Source organism: Trichechus manatus, unplaced genomic scaffold, assembly GCF_000243295.1.
Source record: "Trichechus manatus latirostris isolate Lorelei unplaced genomic scaffold, TriManLat1.0 scaffold00009, whole genome shotgun sequence".
Taxonomy (NCBI): domain Eukaryota; kingdom Metazoa; phylum Chordata; class Mammalia; order Sirenia; family Trichechidae; genus Trichechus; species Trichechus manatus.
The window spans coordinates 2,281,811-2,301,969 of record NW_004443945.1 but is presented as its reverse complement, the minus strand read 5'-3'; the positions used below and the strand labels follow the sequence as shown (position 1 = coordinate 2,301,969).

The 20,159-nt window shown below is 43.1% G+C and overlaps 1 protein-coding gene across 5 annotated transcripts in view; it reads right to left on the bottom strand.

The window, feature by feature from the left end:
* Positions 1 to 20,159, bottom strand: part of ABHD2 (abhydrolase domain containing 2, acylglycerol lipase) — a 118,876-nt gene that overhangs the window by 94,236 nt on the left and 4,481 nt on the right. The window contains exon 1 of one of the 5 annotated variants that reach the window (XM_023725935.1): positions 8,601 to 12,328. The exons of the other annotated variants lie outside the window; for them this stretch is intronic. The gene's annotated coding sequence lies outside the window, so the exon portion shown is untranslated. Of the gene's footprint in view, positions 1 to 8,600; positions 12,329 to 20,159 lie in introns of those variants that run through there. 5 annotated transcript variants of the gene reach the window in all.

Sequence of the window (20,159 nt, the reverse complement as noted above, 5' to 3'; positions counted from 1 at the left end):
AGCCTTAACAAAATCCAAAGCATCTTTTCTGACCATAAAGCCATAAAAGTAGAAATCAACAACAGAAAAAGCAAGGAAAAAAAAATTAAACACATGGAAACTGAACAATACCTTGCTCAAAAACTACTGGGTTATAGAAGAAATTAAGGATGGAATAAAGAAATTCATAGATTCAAACGAGAATGAAAACACATCCCACCAGAACCTTAGGGACACAGCAAAAGCAGTGCTCAGAGGTCAGTTTATAGCAATAAATGCACACATAACCAAAACATTAACCCTACAACTGGAACAAGCAGAAAGAGAGCAGCAAAAAAAGCCCTTAGGCACCAGAAGAAACTTGTAGACGAGACTAATTAATCCAGGAAAAAAATTAACCAGGGGAGGATTTACGGAGCAGCTAGATCTAGAACTAGGTCTTAATATAAAGTACTGGATTTAGAAAAAGTGTGAGTCTCTGTGTATGTGTGTACAGTGTATGCATATACGTATTAAAGTAGGAATTAATAACTGACAGTTTTGGAAAACCTTTCACATTCATTTTTTTTCCTAAATTTTATTTATTTCGTTGTTGTTGAGAATATACACAGCAAAACATACACCAATTCAATAGTTTCAATATGTACAATTTAGTGACACTGATTACATTCTGAGTTATGCAACCATTCTCACCCTCCTTTTCTGAGTTGTTCTTCTTCACTAACATAAACTCACTGCCCCCTAAGGTTCCTATCTAATCTTCTGAGTTGCTTAACAGCAATTTGATCCCATATAAATAGTTCTTGAAAGAGCATAATGCTCAAGGCAGATCTTTTTTACCAGTTAAGCTAAACTACTGCTCAGTTTTAAGATGACTTCAGGGGATATTTTTGGTTTAAGATTTAAAGATTATCTCAGGGCATTAGTTTCAGGGGTTCATCCACCCTCCATGGCTCCAGGAAGTCTAGAGTCCAAAAGAATTCAAAATTCTGTTCTGCATTTTTCCCTTTTTGATCAGGATTCTTCTATGGAATCTTTGGTCAAAATGTTCAGTAATGGTAGCCAAGCACCATCTAGTTCTTCTGGTCTCATGGCAAAGGAGGCAGTTGTTCACAGAGTCAATTAGCTACACATTCCATATCCTTCTCCTATTTCCTGACTTTCCTTCCATTGTTACTCCAGGTGAATAGTGAGCAATTATTGTGCTTTGGATGGCCGATTCCAAGCTTTTAAGACTCCAGGCATTACACAACAAACTAGGAGGTAGAACAGAAGTACTAAACACATTAATTAGGTCAATTAACTGGGATATCCCATGAAACTATGACCCTAAAGCTCCAAACCAAGGAACTAAATCCCATGAGGTGTTTGGTTGTACATAAGCAGCCTCAGCAGCTACTCTTTTTTTGGTCATTGTTGTAAATATATCTATCACACAAATTTTGCCAATTCAACTTTTTATAGGTGAACAACTTATTGACAGCAATTACAATAATCAGCTGTGCAACCCTACCCTTAATCAGTGTGATTTTTCCATCACTGTTAACCCCCCTTACATTCATTTTAAAGTTATCTTGCTGCATTTGATTGTATTGTGTTCTTTCTTTCCAAGTACAGCCTGCCACTAAGTATCAATAGTCTGAATTTATTGCAGATATAACAAACTCAGATTTCACTATACTATTTCGTGTGCCTTTTTCCCTTTTTCTGCAACGTCCCTGGGTGGTGCAAGCAGTTTGCATTCGACTGCTACCCTAAAAGTTGTAAGTTCAAACCCACCCAGTGGTGCTCCGGAAGAAAGACCTTGTGATTTGCTGCTGTAAAGATTACAGCCCAAGAAAACCGTAGGGAGCAGTTCTAATCTGTAACAGATGGGGTTGCCATGAGTTAGAATCAACTCGATGGCAATGGATTGGTATTTTTTTTTACTTCCTTTTCTAGGCAGGTAAAATCCAGTTAAAATGAACACCAGGCAGCCTAGATAGGGAAAAGAAGTCACAGAGAATGGCTGGAGGGCTGGGTTTGTCAAAGAAGGAAAGGATGCTTTCCCTCCCCTGCCACCCCATTTCCATCTCCACAACGGGCTGGGTTTACTATGGGCCTGTATCAGTCCTTCCTCAGCCAGCCAGCCCCACACCTCCTCCAGCCCTGATCACAGTCATTTTCTGAGTAGGATTTAGATACTGTAAGTGATATTTAGGATTCCATTTATAGTCTCTACGTTAACAAAGAAACCCAGAGTGCTACCAAGTGCCTAGAATCTAGTCACTAAATGAAACTTTCAGTATTGCCCTAGGTCTCTACGACATGCTTGACTGGGATTTCCAGGAGTGGCGAGGGCCTGGGCTCCACCTTCCATGCTTCTCACTGCTCTCCTGTGGCTAAGAGCGTTATTTCAAGATAGAGGCACAGATCTCACGAGAGATGAGGCCACTGAGCTGGGAGATGCACCAGTTTGGGGATCTTGAGATCTGGTCCTAGAGTCCTGGCAGGTGACCTTGAGCACTTAACTTTTCTGGGCTCTAAAGACCTCATCTGTAAAAGGAGAGGATTAGATTAGAATTAGATGATACCCAGCTCAAAACTTCTGAGATTCTAGGGATAGAATTGCAGCCCTTGGCTAAAGAACACCGGAAAAAATATCTCTGCACTCTGTGCAACAGAAGATGGCCACTGTTTCCCGGCCTACTTGGCAGACCATTAGACAATAAAACCCACAGTCACTACCAACCTCAGGGCCATTGTTCTTTCCAACATGTGGAATTTTTCTCTTCAAATAAAGAAAACAGCAATACATTTCAGCCGTACCATTTATACCAATAATTCCATCACATTCATCCCACTGCATGGACTAGTGATGATTTCAGCCTTGGAATATTAATGTTCACTGACACTACAAAACTGTTTCGAGTACTTACACTGCAAGAAGAAAGAAAAAACGAACAGAGAGCTCAAACGCAGAAAACCCATTCTCAGAATACTTAGTACCATGGGAGATTAGACCCCAAGGAGAGATCCCTGATTCCCATTTTGCCAAAGGATCTCTTGTGACTCATTAGCTTCACAGTCTTGTCCTTTAGAGGCTGAAGAGATCCTCTGCCACATCCTTTTGAAAGGTTCGTGTTCCCCAGACAAGTTCCAACCGATTCAGACCATAACCAGCTACCTGACATGAACACCTATAGGCAGCCTGTTCACAAACTGTATTTTGTGTAGAAATATTTGTTAGCTTGGATTCTTTTAATACATAAGAGAATTTAAAACAATGTCTGAAAATGTAACTAACATCACTGAACAATGTGTATAGAAATTGTCAAATGGGAATCTAATTTGCTGTGTAAACTTTCCACTGAAAACACAATAAAATATTATGATAAATAAATGAATAAAACAATGCCTGATACAGAGTAAGTGCCCCCAAATTGTAGCTGTTACCACCACCACTACCAAATTCTCCTCCGTTTTGCCTCAGTAAACTAATCTGACAGATAGCAGAAATTACCACAAAAGGTACTCTTTCCTGACTGACACACTGGCCTCATCAACAACGAAATAACTAGCTTATTGACAGCTTGGGCCTCCTCCAATAAGTTTAAAATTAATCCCAGGACATACTCTTCTTGATTCTTCTAAAGTGGAACCATGTTAGACTTAATAAATCACTGGATAGTATGTGGTGCGGTGGTTAAGAGCTCAGCTGCTAACCAAAATGTCGGCAGTTCAAATCCACCAGCCACTCCCTGGAAATCCTATGGGGCAGTTCTACTCTGTCCTATAGGGTCACTATGAGTCAGAATCGACTTGATGGCAACAGGTTTGATCTGGATTTAGTATGTGCTCATCAAGTCCCATAAACAGTTCCAAGATGTATTGTTCTTATTTCTGTTCTGAAAAGGGATCCCTTCCTCCTGAGACACACACACACACACACACACACACACACACACACACACACACACTCCCTCTCTCCTGCCAAGAGGGCCCTCTCTCCCACGGAAAGACTGCCCCCTCATCTGTACCTTTTCCCCATAGGTACGTACATCTGCTAGGTAAATCCATTCTGGCCTCACGTAGTTCTCTAAGCAAACCTCTTCCATCCCCGAAAATAAAACCATAGGCCAGTACAGTATGCCTCCAGCAGGCTTTGTTCCTCAAAACCGCACTGTGAGTAGTGTCAGGACAAGCTGATGGCCACAGCTGAATGCTGACAAAAACATGGCCTCTTTCCACCCACATCATCCCTATCTTTCAGCCTTTTAGATGGCAGCTTAGATAAAGGTGGTAAACCCTAAATGTAGGCAACATAACACCTTAGGGGAGAAGGCAGAGAGGAGAAGGTCCAAGTCTCTCCGCCTGCCACCCCCCCCCCCACTTATCTGCCACTTAAGAAGTCAGACTGTCACAGAAAAACAAAAGTCATTCCAAGGAGGTGAGAAACAAGCGCAGAGAAGACTGCCCGGAGAAAGCCCAACCACCCCTTTTTGAGATTTTCCTTTGCACTCTCTGAGTCAGTCACAGCCGTGAGGATGGGAAAGTGGCAGAGGCACTCCCAGAAGGTTTTGGGGTATGTCCTAGTCTACTGAGAACTGCATAGCCCTGAATAAACAAACAAAAAACTCTGTTCCTGTCAAAACTGATTCCGACTAAGTGGTAACTTTGGTGACGGGTAAAACAGTACGCACTATGGATGAAGTCAGCGTAGCTTGACCAGGGCAAAGTCATAGAAGCTTCACAGACACATCCAAACGCCCTGAGGGACTGAGCTACTGGACTGAGGGCTGGGGACCATGGTCTTGGGGGACATCTAGCCCAACAGGCATAGCATAGTTTATAAAGAAAATGTCCTACATCTGACTGTGGTGAGTAGCGTCTGGGGTCTTAAAAGCCTGTGAGCGGCCATCTAAGATACTGGCTGGAGCAAAGCAGATTGAAAAAAACCAAAGATACAAGGGAAATATTAGTACAAAGGACTAATGGACCACATCTACCACAACCACCACCAGACTGAGTCCAGAACAACTAGATGGTACCCAGTTACCACCACCAACTGCTTTGGCGGGGATCACAATAGAGGGTCTCAGAAAGAGATGGAGAAAAATATAGAACAAAATTCAAATTCACAAACACACAAAAGACCAGGCTTGCTGGTCTGATAGAGACTGGAGAAACCACGAGAGTATGGTCCCTGGAGAACTTTTTAACTTAGTACTGAAGTCAGTCCTGAGGTTCACCCTTCAGTTAAAGATTAGACAGGTCTATAGGGCCAACAATAACAGACGTGAGGGATGTACTTTGTAGTTCAATCACGTATACGAGACTAATGGGCACACCAGCCCACAAGCAAAGATGAGAAGGCAGGAAGGGACAGGAAAACTGGATGAATGGAAACAGGGAACCCACAGTGGAGAAGCAGAGAGTGTTGACACATCATGGGATTGGCAACCAATATCACAAAACAACTTGTGTATTAATTGTGGAATGAGAAACTAATTTGCTCTGTAAACTTTCACCTAAAACCAAAAAACCCTTTGCCATCGAGTCAATTTCAACTCATAGTGGCCCTATAGGACAGAGTAGAACTGCCCCATAGGGTTTCCAAGGAGTGGCTAATGGATTTGAACTGCCAATCTTTTGGTTAGTGGCCATAACTCTTAACAACTGCGCCAGCAGGGCTCCAAACTTTCACCTAAAGCACAAAAAAAAATTTGATTCTGACTTTTGGCGATTTCATGTGTTACAGAGTAGAACTGCTCCATAGGGTTTTCTTGACTGTAATCTTTACAGAAGCAGATCACCAAGGCCTTTCTTCTGTGATGCCGCTGGGTGGGTTTGAGAACCACCACCGTTTCCATCAGTAGTCAAATGCAAACCATTTATGCCACCCGGGGGGAGCTCACCCCCTGACTACTTGGGCCTATTTGGGCCCTGTTCTCACTTCTCGTTGAGGTGTTAAGTCTCTCAGGGTTGGCACCCCTGCCAGTAGCTCACAGAGCCATCTCTCAGCTTGTCTGTGTTGTTTCAGGCCTGTGGTTACTTCTCCTAAGAGGAGTTCTGTTGGATGGGGTCTTCGGTTTACTCAAACACACCAGGTTTTGAAATACTCCCTCACCCTCTTCACATCATGCCAAAAATTACAGGAGGGCCCTGATAACAACAGATGCCAAGAGACACTTATTTTTGTGCATTAAGCACTGAGTAAAAAACCAGCTGCCGTCAAGTCGACTCTGACTCATGGTGGCGCCAGGTGTGTCAGAGAAGAATTGTGCTCCTTAGGGTTTTCAGCGGCTGATGTTTCCAAAGTAGATTGCCAGGCCTTTCTTCCAAGGCACCTATGGGTGTACTCAAACTTCCAACCTTTCAGTTAGCAGCTGAGCACATTACCATCTGCACCACCCAGGGACTCCATGCACTAAGTACCTAGGTTCTTTCCTTCAGCAAATCAAACCAGCTGCCCAATCTGCTGAAATTTCAGAAAAAGTCCTACAAGTTCCTAGTCAGAGGAAAGTTACCCATTGCACGAAAAGGTGAACCTTGTACTTAAATGTCAAGAATGGCTGCTAACCCACTTTCACAAAACAAAGTCACTAAACTAAAAATATCTGAAGACTGAGTCACCAGTTAAACGCATGCATTTAATTGATCATTTTTATACGCCCTTTACTAAAACACTGAAGGGAAGCTGGCCTCTCCCATTAGCAAATAACCCTGTTGCAGGAGTAATGCTTTCTACTAGAGAAGGAACATGCAAAGCATTTACTAAAATCACAAGCAAAATTATTTTCTCTACCACCAAGAAACCATTCAATCCACAGCTGGGAACAAACAAAAAATCATAAGCTAGGTGTTTCCTCTATGGAGAGTCTAGAATTTTCTAAGAGGATAGGCACTTCAATGAGGAGATCTGATAGCTTGAAACAGCGTATTTAAAAAATTATATTGGAATTAAATACTGTATCATAAAAAGCAAAATCTCAGTTTACAAGAACCCAACAAACCCAAGCTCCTAGTTTACTGGAACTTTTGAGAAGGACACTACTGAAAAGAAGTGCATCTCCAGATATATTGCACAAAGGAAACGTCTAGGGCATGTCCTGAGACCAGCATGGATCCCACCCACTCTTCTATGTCTGCAAACAAGCTTCCAGAAGGAAGAAACGAGGGGATGAGGAGAGCAAGACCCAGTGTGTGGCACAGGCCTTGACTGAAGAACGACTGACCCCAATGAACTCACTAAGGCAGAGAAGAAACTTGCACCCAGAGTGGCGTCTGGGGTCTTACAAGCTTGCAAGTGGCCATATAAGATGCATCAATTGGTCCCAACCACTTGGAGTAAAGGAGAACGAAGAACACCAAAGACACAAGGAAAGTATTAGCCCAAGAGACAGAAAGGGCCACATAAACCAGAGACTTCATCAGCCTGAGACCAGAAGAACTAGATAGTGCCCGGCTACCACCAATGAACGTCCTGACAGGGAACACAGTAGAGGGTCCCTGATGGAGCAGTAGAAGGATGGGATGCAGAACTCAAATTCTACTAAGAAGACCAGACTTAATGGTCTAACTGAGACTGGAGGCGCCCCGGAAAGCATGGAGCCTGGACTCTCTATCAGCCCAGAACTAAAAGAATTTCCGAGGCCAACTCTTCAGACAGGGATTGGACTGGACTGTTGGACATAAAGTGATACTCATGAAGATTGTGCCTCTTAGTCAAGTAGATACAAGAGACCAAAGGGGCAGCTTCTGTCCAGAGGTGAGATGGGAAGGCAGAGAGAGTTAGGAGCTGGTTGAATGTTCATGGGAAATCGGGCGGAGAGGAGGAATGTGCTTTCGTGGAATGGGGTGAGCGGTTGGGGTCTCATAACAATGTATGTAAAAAAAAAAAATTGGTATGGGAGACTAACTTGAAATGTAAACTTCATTTAATTACAACAATTAAAAAAAAAGAAAAGAAACTTGCAGCCAGAGCTGCAACAGAAAAGGTCACTCCGTTAATCAGAAAATAAAAATAACTGGAACTCCCCATTCCTCAACATTCTGGTTTCCCAAGGCCCTTAATGCCAGATCAAGGCACCAAAACCAAACCAAACCTATCGCTGTCCAGTCGATTCTGACTCATAGCAACCCTACAGGACAGAGTAGAACTGCCCCATAGGGTTTCCAAGGAGCAGCTGGTGGATTTGAACTGCCGACCTTTTTGTCAGCAGCTGAGCTCTTAACCAGTTCACCACCAGGGCTCAGTGCTTGGTGAATATGCACACTTTAACGCCTGTAATGGAAGCACTAACACAGGAGGCCCATTATAACTCTGACTCTCTTACATTTCAGCAAGGCAGACATCAAGTCCCTGCCCCAAGGGAGAAGAATTACTCCAATGAGTTGCCCCAAAGGCAGGGCTGAGCTCACTGCTCTCCTGCTTTCCCAGTCTGCTGGCTCTCTGATGATGAATTCTGTGGCCTGTGGGAGGACAGCTGCCCTCAGGGCTCGGTCACCAGACCCTTTAACCACAGGGCTGGAAAGCTGAAAAAGCTCTGGGCTCCTTGCCCTTCAGATGTGGAGAGAAGGTTCTGAAGGCAAAGGTATACAGCATTTTAAGGCATGCTTTACTCCTGTTTTATAAATACCTCAGATGCTGTGAGTAGAAACAGGAGGTCACTTGGATTCCATTGTGACAAGTGTCCAAGTCTTAGAAGACAAACTACCCGTTACATGCAAATAAAGATGGAGGACTGATTTGTGCTCAGGCTCTTGGGCTAAAAATGAAGCAAAAGGTATTGTGGGATAGTCACTCAATGGATGCTAAACAAGCCATTTCCAACACTGGGCCCCCAAAGAGGCTCTACTCATCAGTCTTGCTGATTGTGAGAACTAAAGTCTTGTCCCCAACTTCTGGGTCACCACCCAAGCAGAAAGTCCCAGAGGTGCTGAATGCTCGATATCAGAGGAGGGAGGGGATCTCATTTGTATCTCCACACTACTTGTTACCAAAGGCATCTGAATTATTCTCCCCATCTGAGCATGCTGTGCAGCTCTGGGCAGGAAACTTGCCCTCTCTGGGGATTCTGAAGCTTACCCTAACAGCCCATATGGTATAATCAAAAGGTACAGGCTTCATATGAACCATAGCCTCACCTACCTTGAGACCAGAAGAAGGAGGTGGTTTCACATAGCTGGGGAACTATAGGAAATGACGGAATGGAAGAGAAGGTGAAGAGGGGTGGGTTGCAGATACCAGGCTGGGCTCACAGGCTCAGCCAACACCCAACAATGCCAGGCAGTCAGGAGACGGACAGGCAGGACAAGAGGGAGCAGCAGGAGTGAGTCACCGGAATGAGTGATGGCTGGAAGATGGTGCTGCGCATACGCTGCCTTGGCCACGCACACTGGGCCCTACACACTGTATTGTGTGTGGGAGGGACTGATGTATGGCTGCAGGTATGAGAAGCATTTGGGTAGTTACCTGTAGCCTCACCCATGGGATGTTGGACAAGTACTGCCATTCACCACTTGAACATCACTATAAGCCCTCTTTGGCATCCAAACAGTTTTGTACAATCAAATACAGGAATCTTCACTGGCGACCCATTGCCTCCAGGCCCTAAAAATCACACCATTTCCTGCCTTCCCATTTTGTAAACGCCCTTTCATAACTAGAGGAACTGCAAGTCTTATCTCTCTGTAAAAGTGATAATTGATCTCTCCTTAATCTCTGCTGGGAATTCTGGTCTGTGCCCTTCTAATTCAATCCTCATGTTTAAATTCTACACAGACTGAGACTTAGGATGTTGAGCACATAATGGGCTCTCCATAAATATCAGCTGATTGACTGTGTCTGTGGGAAAGGAGTTAGCCTAAAACATCACCATTCTGATCAGCTGAACAGTATTTTCTTATCAGGGGATTATTACATTAGGCTGAGCAGTATGGGGCCTTTATGAGTAACTGCCAGGCCACTGTGGATCAACAGAGAAACCTCCATGTGATCTGGGCTGTCAGCAGCTTTTGGATATTTTAAAGAACATCTGGAAGTTCAGGCAAATAATTATTCATTCAAATGGAAGTTTTCCGCTTTCCATCACTCAGAAGAGCTTTTCCAATGCCACATTTCTTTCACCCTTTTCCCTGTTTGTTTAAAGAACATCTTGCTCAGTTCAAAAAGTTATAAATCTACTATAGAAACTGCTGTCTGACAAAGAAAAATAACTCAAAGAGAAAACAGGCTGTTCTAGGTGGTAGAAGGAAAGAAAGATCCCCAAAGAGAAGGTACACCAGGCCTATCTGTTGATTTTCAGCATTCAGATGGATAGTGAAAATACCATTAGAAGACTCATAACTTCTGTTGCTCCCTCTGAAACATCCAATGCAACACAATTACCTGTGGTATTTTCCAATGGACATAAGCTTATTTGGTCCAGAAAATACAAATTTAAATGCAATTAATCCTAGGCTAAGCTAGATCAAGAGATTGGTGGGATTATAAAACACAGATTCTTTTTAACATCTAAGGAAAATGGGAAAATCCTTCCACAAATGCCTCTAGTATTCTGCAAGCAGGCCTGTGAAAATAGGTCAGAACAATTGGTGCTAAAAAGACTTCTGCTTCATCAAGATGCCTTTCTGTGGGTGTGCCCTGATGGTGGGGTAGTGAGGCCACTCAGAGTGGGGTGGATAAATTCACAAGCATTGGGGACAGGCAGATCTGGCCCGAATTGCAGTCCCACCATTTACTACTAGCTGTGTGAGGTTGAGCAAGTTTCTGAATCTCTCTGCACCTCAGTTTCCTTGCTCATTAAATGAGGGTAATAATGCCTGCCTCAACGAGTCATGCTGAGGCACAAGTGAGATAGTGCAGGTCAAATCCCTACACTAGAGTGTCCTGCTATTACAGTAAAAATTCAAAACAATGCTAGGCAACGTTAACTTGGCAGTGGTGTGCTCATCAAAGAAGACAAAGGCAGGGTTGTCTTCATCCAACAAGACCAGAGGATCCTAGCCCAGAGCCAGATGCCAATGTCCCTGGTTAGTCCAGCCTCCCGACATGCCTGATAGTAATGATTATCAATGCCAATTTAACCATCTCCAACAGGTAATGAGTAAACTGTGCACCTACACATTCCTTTCCCCACTCCAGATCATTAGCTTCTCTATCAGCTACCTAGAAAAAATATTACATTTGTGAACGACAGGTTAGGGATCAAAGACTCTCAGCCTGGGACCCAGTATTGCTCTCCGGCTGACAATAACTAGCAAGTCACTATATCTTTAAAATGAAGGAACAGAACTAGGTGAAAAAATTCATACCTGCATAGCTCTGCAGTTGATCAAGTGCTTGTGATTTTAATACATTACCTCATTTACTCCTTAAACACTTCACAAAACGCATTGGTGTTGACTGTAGAGACTAAGTACATAATTTACTGTTTACAAAGTGCACCCACAGACACTGCCTCATTTGGTACTCACAGCCGCTCTGTGAGTTATTATTAATGCAAACAAGAAAACTGAGGCCCAGGTGGTCCTCCCTGTGTCAGGCTCTGGGTAAGGATCTAGGAATACAGAGAAGGCACCCATTTGTCTTGGAGGTCTTTTGCCCGGTAATGGATGGATCCCAACCACTGCAGCCCCATTGACAGACACTCTCTCAGTCCTCTTCCCATTCAAAGACAGCCTTAAAGAAATCTGCATTCCTCTTATAAGCTTGGCCAAGACAAGATTTTTCTTGAAATTTCAGCTCAATACTCAGCTTTCTATGTAGAGTCAATAAATAGACTGACGGGTGATATTAATGACAGACCAAGGGAAAGGGACTAGGTTTTCTAAATTGGAAAAAATATCCTTAGCTATAATCTACTTTGCATTTTTCATCATCTCACTATTTAGAAGGGTGCATTTTTCAATGTCATTGACAAGAGTGAGCAAGCACTTTATTTACATGATCAGAATAGAAAAGGGAACTTCAGCCAGGGTATTTGGAAGCTGAAAAGCTAAAGTCTACAGTGTGAATCCAGTTCAGGCCACACAGGGAGCTGTGAGGGGCTGGAAACTCAACAAGCACTCATGGAAAGCCTCCCCTGGGCCAAGCACGGATGTCCAGGCCCCAGGGAAGATACTACAGGACAGGGGCCTGGCTCGGTGTCCAGCAAAGAGACAGCTCAATAAATGTTTGCCGATTAAATGGAAAAAATGAATGCTTTCCAGGGTTGAAGACTCCAGTGGAATCACATAATCCTAGGAATAGTGTGCTTCCCTTAATTTTTAGGGAGCAGTAATGTGTTGGAGGAGCCCTGGTGTCTGGTGGTTAAGAGCTCATCTACTAATCAAAAGGTTGGCAGTTCGAATCCACCAGCTGCTCCTTAGAAACCCTAGGGGGCAGTTCTACTCTGTTCTATAGGGGAGCTATTAGTCAGAATCAACTGGATGGAAATGGTTTTAATGTCTTGGAGCCCTGGTGGTGTAGTGGTTAAGAGCTTGGCTGCTAACCAAAAGGTCAGCAGTTTGCTCCTTGGAAATCCTATGGGGCAGTTCTACTCTATTCTGTCGGAATTGACTCGACAGCAACAGGTTTTTTTGGTAGTGATGTGCTAATTGCATACATGGGAAAAGTTAATAGGATGCCAAACAATACATGTGGAAATTTGCTAAAATGCAAATTTGCTAAAATTACACGTTGAGTGAAGCAAGGTGCAGAACAACATGCACAATATATTACCACTTACATAAAAAAGAAAAAAGGATACACAAACACATTTTCTAGGATGTGCACAAAATATCTCAGAAAAAATATACAAGATACTAGTAACATTGGTCACTTCTGGAAAGGAAGGCTCTTCACTCTTTACCATGTGTTTACCTTCTGAATTTTATGCCATGTGAATGTATTATCTGTTCAAAAGTAAACAAATATATCTACAGGATAAACTACCCACTCTCCTCAACAAATAAATTATAGAGAAAAAAAAAATAAAAGAATGGAAGGGAACCTGCGGTTTAAAGGAGACATAAATGACTTAGCAACCAATTGAAATGTGTGAACCTTATTTGAACCCTGATACAAAAAAGTTAAACTTAAGGAAAAGTTCTCAAGACATTTTAAAACCGTTGGAAATTTGAACAATGACTGGATATTTGACGATATTAAGGAATTACTACTAATTTTTAAAAGCTCTACAAGAAACACAACAAGAATGTTCCTTAGAAGTAAAGATGGCATGACTTCATCTTGCTTATTTTGGACACATCATCAGGAAAGACCAATTGCTAGAAAAGGACATCATGTTTGGTAAAGTAGAGGGTCAGTGGAAATGAGGAAAACCCTCAGTGAGATGGACTGACACAATAACTATAACAATTGATTCAAACATACCAAGGATCATGAAGATGGCATTGACCTTGGCAACGTTTCATTGTTATACAAAAGGTCACCATGAGTTGGAGCCAACTTGATGGCAACTAACAACAACAAAGATATGTTTCATAAAAGAGTCTTTATCTTCAAGAGATATCATGGAAATATTTATAGACACAACTATAGGATGTTTGGGATCTACTTCATATTAATCTGGGCTGGGGGAAGTGGACAGGAGTATAGAGGAAACCAGAGTGACCGAGAATTGATTATTGTTGAAGCTGGTGATGGGTACATGGGAGTTCACTATACGAGTCTCTCTACTTCTGTTTATCTTTAAAATCCTCATAATAAAAAGTTAATAAATGAATGACTGAATATTTAGCAACAACAGTACAAGTAGTCTCGGTAGTCACTGAGGTCAAAGTTCACTTCCAGCTTTCAGCTACAGTCAAGCCTCAATTGTCCCTGGGCTGATGAGTCACTTGTGGAAAACAAGCTTCAGGCTGCTTTCAACTACTGCCATCCTGGTAAATGTTTAGGTCATGCAAATGTAAGTTATCCTAAGCAAACATCAATAAGAAAAATTTATCACTCCAAAAACAAACAAACAAAACAAATTATTTTGGAGGGCTCCCTTACATTAATGTGGGCAATCAGTGTTGGCTGCACATATAGCCAGGACCTCATTAAGGCAGAAAACTAACGATGTAAACTAACTCTTCATTTCAAATCAATGAATCTCCCTAAAGTGTCCAAAAGTGAAAAGGAGCCATGCAGGACACAAATATGAAGCAAAACCTCCACCTGCCCTCACGGAGCTTAGATTCCTGAATGGGAATCATTCAAACTCAGGTAGGTACTAGATGGTCCCCTCTAAAGGAAAAAAATAATCCTGGCAGATCCCCGATTAATCTACTTTTTATTCAATTATTATTTATCGTACTGTTTCTTAAGATGTGCAAACATAAAGCTAGGCACAAACTTCTTTTAGTACTTTTACAATTATGGAGACTGTCATGGCTTGAATTGTGTCTCCCCAAAATATGTATCAACTTGGCTAGGCCCTGATTTCCAGTATTGTGTGGCTGTCCTCCATTCTGTGATCTGATTATCCTCCATTTTGTGGTATGTTGTAAATCCTACCATCTACACCTGTGATTATGGTCCCATTTGGGAGGGAGCTGTCCATTATGTTAATGAGGCAGGATTAAGTCATATTAATGGGATTAGGGTGGGATGCAATATCCTTACTCAGGTCACAGCCCTGATCCAAGGTAAGGGGACTTTCCCTGGGGTGTGGCTTGCATTACCTTTTATCTTACAAGATATAGAAGGAGAGAAAGGTGAGCAGAAAGGGAGGGACCTGGCTACCACAAAGAAAGAAGAGCCAGGAGTGGAGCGTGTCCTTTGGATCCAGGGTCCCTGCACTGAGAAACTCCTAGACCCAGGGGAAGATTGATGCCAAAACACATGGAGATCTCCAATGAACGCCAGGCCCACAGATGTTGAAAGGAGACAAGGACCTTCCCCAAGAGCCGATGAGAGAGAGGAAGTCTTCCCCTAGTGCTGGCGCATGAATTTGGACTTCCAGCCTCCTAAACAGTGAGAGAATAAATTTCTGTTTGTTAAAGTCATCCACTTGTGGTATTTCTGTTATAGCAGCACTAGATAACTAAGACAGAGACCAAAAAAATTTACAAGTAAATACAAACAAAATTACTCAGACAGTAAACTCAGATTAACAACATTAATGTAACAAGACTGATGCCATTTTTCAGACCTGAAATGCTTGCCTATTCCTGGGTAGGGCCTGAACATACCCACACATAGGCTACCGGGTACAGTGTGATGATGTGATTTTGTGCCCCTTTTCTCTGCTGGGACCACTGCTGCAGGCTTCATTTTACAGTGCTCTGTGATATCATTTGGTGTTCACCTGATATTACTGATGGTCCCTGGATAGCACAAACAGTTGGTACTTAACTATTAACCTAAAGGTTGGTGGTTTGAACCACCCAGTGGCGCCACGGAAGAAAGGCCTGGCAATCTGCTTCTGTAAAGGTTACAGCCAAGAAAACCCTATGGATCAGTTCTACTCTGTAACACATGGGGTTGCATGAGACAGAACAGACTCGACAGCAATGGGTTTTGATGCTGTTGCATCTTTAATGCACTAAGTCCACCTCTGTATTTTTCTCTTTAGTCGGGGTTACCTGGCTCCAAACTCATCAGAATTCCACATGCAAATGGGAGGCACCAAGCTGTGTGGCTGGACCCTGATACAATTAGTTTATCTCAATAACCCAGGATGGACTTTAAAAACTTTTTCTGATTATCGTTAACATGAAACCAAGGTCTGAGTGTTCTCAATTTAATAAGAACACAAGAAACCTCAAGAGTATTTTCTCGGCCTATGACACAAGGGGGAATGTCACAGTGCTACAGCAGGATAGCAGAAAGTTCCATGGGAACTCAGACGAGAGGTCACATATATCTCAGGAATAATCTCAGCCATCGTCTCATGGTACTGAATCAAGAATTGTTAAGTTTAAGCACATGCTTCAAAAGAGCCGATGGGTAAACACTGCTGAATTCCAGTGAAGTCCTGAGGTCCTGCTTCAGCTCCCTCCAGCTCCTCGATCCTTAAGAACATGGCACTAATCCAGACCCCACAGAGTAAAAGAGCCATTTCCAGTATCAGTTCACATCACCGTAAGATGCTACAATTGTTGTGTATCAACATTGTGTAGTTCACATCACCTAAAAAAATTGGGTGCAAAAACACACCAAGTGACACCACTGTGAGGTTAGCTGGGCTTAATGAACGGTCTGGCTTCCCAGCAAGAGAGCAGCTGGCACTATTTGAAGAAACTGAAAAAGTGGAGCCACTCCTTGGACAGAATCCGCTACTTCATGCCCTCTCAAACACTGATTCAACTTCCATCAACTTATCCTTTTAGCAATCTAAATATGTTCTGTTTAGAAGGTTGATCCTTATTCTGAGATACTAACCGTCCTACATTTTTGGTGTTAAGATATCTTCTCTTAAATGAACTGGTGGTGGTGGTAGATGATAGGGCTTTATTATTTCCTCATTTGGAAAAATTAAAATTTGGCAATCCTATGTTGGACTTCCTGATTTTTGTTTTTTACTGCTCTTCCTGACATGACTAAGTAAATAGCACACAAACACGCACTTGTGACTGTGCACAAGTGGGGGCAATTTTTCAGAGCATCTGTCTCTTCTACCCTAGAGAGCCTGGACAAAGCGTAACTGATCATGCCACCTCCCTTGCCTCATATCACATCGCACAGTGTCTGTGGTGCAACTGATTGATAAGGTGGACACCCAGCAACAGGGAAAAGACAAGAAGAAGGAACAACTCTAGATTAGACTGGCTGAATAACATCTTGAAGAAACAAAAGCAAGTTCAAGGCGAGTCTAAACCAGACTCAAAGATAAATAAAAGCAAGATGGAGGCTAAGGCACATTTGAAGGAAAGAGAAAAACACAGTAGCTCACAAAGATAAAGCAGAAGTGTCTTTGCGAGATCATGACCAAGTCAGGCAAGATCTGGAGCCACAGAGACCCCTAAGGGCACAGAGAAATCAGTGTGGCCGTAGGAAACTCAAACATGAAGAACCTCGAGATTCTCTTTGTAAAGTCAGCATCTGTGAAAGCCTTTATCTGTGAGCAAGGCTGTGTCAGGTTCAGGCCTTGGGGGTGGAAATGTGATGTGGGGAATCTGGGACACACTCCCAAGAGGAGCAACAAAAATTATGTACAGGTTTGGGAAAGACACTTCCCAGAGGAGCAGGTGTGAGCACTGGCTTTTCCTGGCGTGACAGAAAAGAAGGGGCGGGGCACTTAATAAAGTTACCCAAACAGGAAGCCTGGTGATGAAGGGCGAGGACAAAGAGACCAGGTGAGAGGTGTAGGAGATGGATTAGACATGATAGAAATGCTGGAAATTAGACAGGATAGAAATGCTGGGAAGGGAGGGTGGGAGGCTGCTCTGGAGACCAAGAGAAAACACAGCAAGCTTTCCCTGGCAATTCCAGCACGTTCCTCCCAGAGGGCAAGGTGAAAGGCCAAAGCCCCAAAGCAGTTCCTCATTCTCACACCCACCCCATCTTCACAGGCTGACAGAAGGAGAAGCTTTCTACCTCATCCAGCTTCAGGCTTAGAGCTGTGGAACAAAGAAAAGAAAAGTATTTACCCCCAAATACCCACAAAATGCTTTCAGATGTCCATGCAGAGCTGCTACCTAAATAAAACTGGCTCTTAAAACAAGATACAAGGGAAAGATTAGTTCAAAGGACTAACGGACCACAGCTACCAAGGCCTCCACCAGACTGAGTCTAGTACAACTAGATGGTGCCCGGCTACCACCACTGACTGCTCTGACAGGGATCACAACAGAGGGTCCTGGACAGAGCTGGAGAAAAATGTGGAACAAAATTCTAATTCACAAAAAAAAGACCAGACTTACTGGCCTGACAGAGACTGGAGAAACCCTGAGAGCACAGCCTCCGGACATCCTTTTAGCTCAGTAATAGTCACTCCTGAGGTTCACCGTTCAGCCAAAGATTAGACAGCTCCATAAAACAAAATAAGACCAATGGGGCGCGACAGCCCAGGGACAAGGACTAGAAGCCAGGAGGGGACAGGAAAGCTGGTAATAGGGAACCCAAGGTCGAGAAGGGAGAGTGTTGACATGCCGTGGAGCTGTTAACCAATGTCATAAAACAATATGTGTACTAACTGTTTAATGAGAAACTATTTGTTCTGTAAACCTTCATCTAAAGTATAATTAAAAAAACAAAACAAAACTGATTCTTAGTATCCTTAAGGTCCCTGGGTGGCGCAAATAGTTTGTGCTCGACTACTAACTTAAAGGTTGGCGGTTCAAACCCACCCAGCAGTGCTGCAGAAGAAAGGCCTGGAGCTCTGCTTCCATAAAGATTACAGCCAAGAAAACCCCATGGAGGAGTTCTACTCTGTAACACATGGAGTCACCATGAGTCAGAATCGACTCCATAGCAATGGGTTTGCTTTTGGTTTTTCTTAGCATCCTCAGAAACAAAAAACATATCTAAAACAGACAGCCTTCATAAAAAATGTCATGGACACTCTTTTCATACTGAACCATCAAGAAATGTTAATTAAAAATACAAGATTCCAAATAGCACATAGAGTACGCTATCATTTGTGTCAAAACAGGGGAGTAGGACAGAATACTCATAACAAAGTTTGTCTTAGGCTGGGTTCTCTAGAGAAGCACAACCAATGAAGCATGTCCACTTGGAGGTTGGCAAGTCCCAAATCTGTGGGTCAGGCATCAGGCTGGAGGCTTCTCCTGACTCACGTGGTTGCAGGGGGTGACGAATCCCAAATTAGCAGGTGAGACAACAGGCTACTGGTCCACGGGGCTGTGGAGGCTGGTAAATCCCAGAACTGGCAGGTCAGATGGCAGGCCACTGGCTCACAGGGCTGCAGAAGCTGGTGAAGCTGGCAAATCCCAGAATCAGCAGGTCAGACGGCAGGCTGCTGGCTTAAGTCTCAAGAACCAGAGATCAGATGATGATGCTGCTGAGCCGGATGCAAGAACCAGAACAAGAGCAAGCCTTGCCAGAGCATCCATATATACTGGATGTAGGTCACACCCTCAGTGAAACTCTCCTCACATCAGATACTTGAGTAAGGGCGTGACTCAAGATACACCTCACACTAATCCTGCCTCATTAATATATAGAGGTTTAGGATTTACAACACATAAAATGGAGGATAATTACATAATACCACAAAATGAAGGGCAATTACATCAAATCACAAAATGGAGGACAATGACTAATACTGGTAATCATGGCCTAGCCAAGTTGACACATAACATTAACCATGACAAAGTTGCTTATAATCCATTGCCATAGAGTTGATTCCCGCTCATGGCGACCCTATAGGACAGAGTACAACTGCCCCATAGGGTTTCCAAGGCTGTAATCTTTACGGAAACAGATTGCCACATCTTTCTCCTGTGGAGCAGCTGGTGGGTTCGAACTGTCAACCTTTCAGTTAGCAGCTGAGTGCTTAACCATTGGTGCCACCAGGGCTTCTTGAAGTTGGTTATAGGTGTATAAAGTATCTTGGATGTGCATAGGACATCTTTGGAAGGTGAAGAAATTCGTAACACTGGCTGCCTCTGAGGAGAAAAATTAGGTGGGACAGGGGTGTAGAGAGACTTATTTACTCCCTCTAATCTTTTGTGCCTTTTGAATATGTTCTTTCATCGTGTGAATACATCACTTATTTTTAAAAAATAAATACAATTTTCATTAAAAATTTAATAAAAACAATTCAAAAATAAAATAGTGTTTATGCAACGAGCCAAACACACTTGTTAATCCAGATGACTGTGTTCCTGGGCCTGGCACACACCAGGTGCTCAATTCGTTGAACTTAATGAACTTCCACTTAAAGACAACGAAAGTGTCTTAGTCATCTAGTGTTGCTATAACAGAAATACCACAAGTGGATGGTTTTAACAAAGAGAAATTTATTTCCTCACAGTCAAAGTAGGCTAAAAGTCCAAATTCAGGGCATCAGCACCAGGGGAAGGCTTTCTCTCTCTTGGCCTTCTCATCAGTGTTCCCCCGGACTAGGAGCGTCTCTGCGCAGGGACCCCAGTCCAAAGGACGCGCTCTACTCCTGGCACTGCTTCCTTGATGGTATGAGGTCCCCCTGTCTCACTGCTCACTTCTGTCTTTTATATCTCAAGAGATTGCCTCAGGACACAATCCAGTCTTGTAGATCAGGTCCTGCCTTACTAACACAACT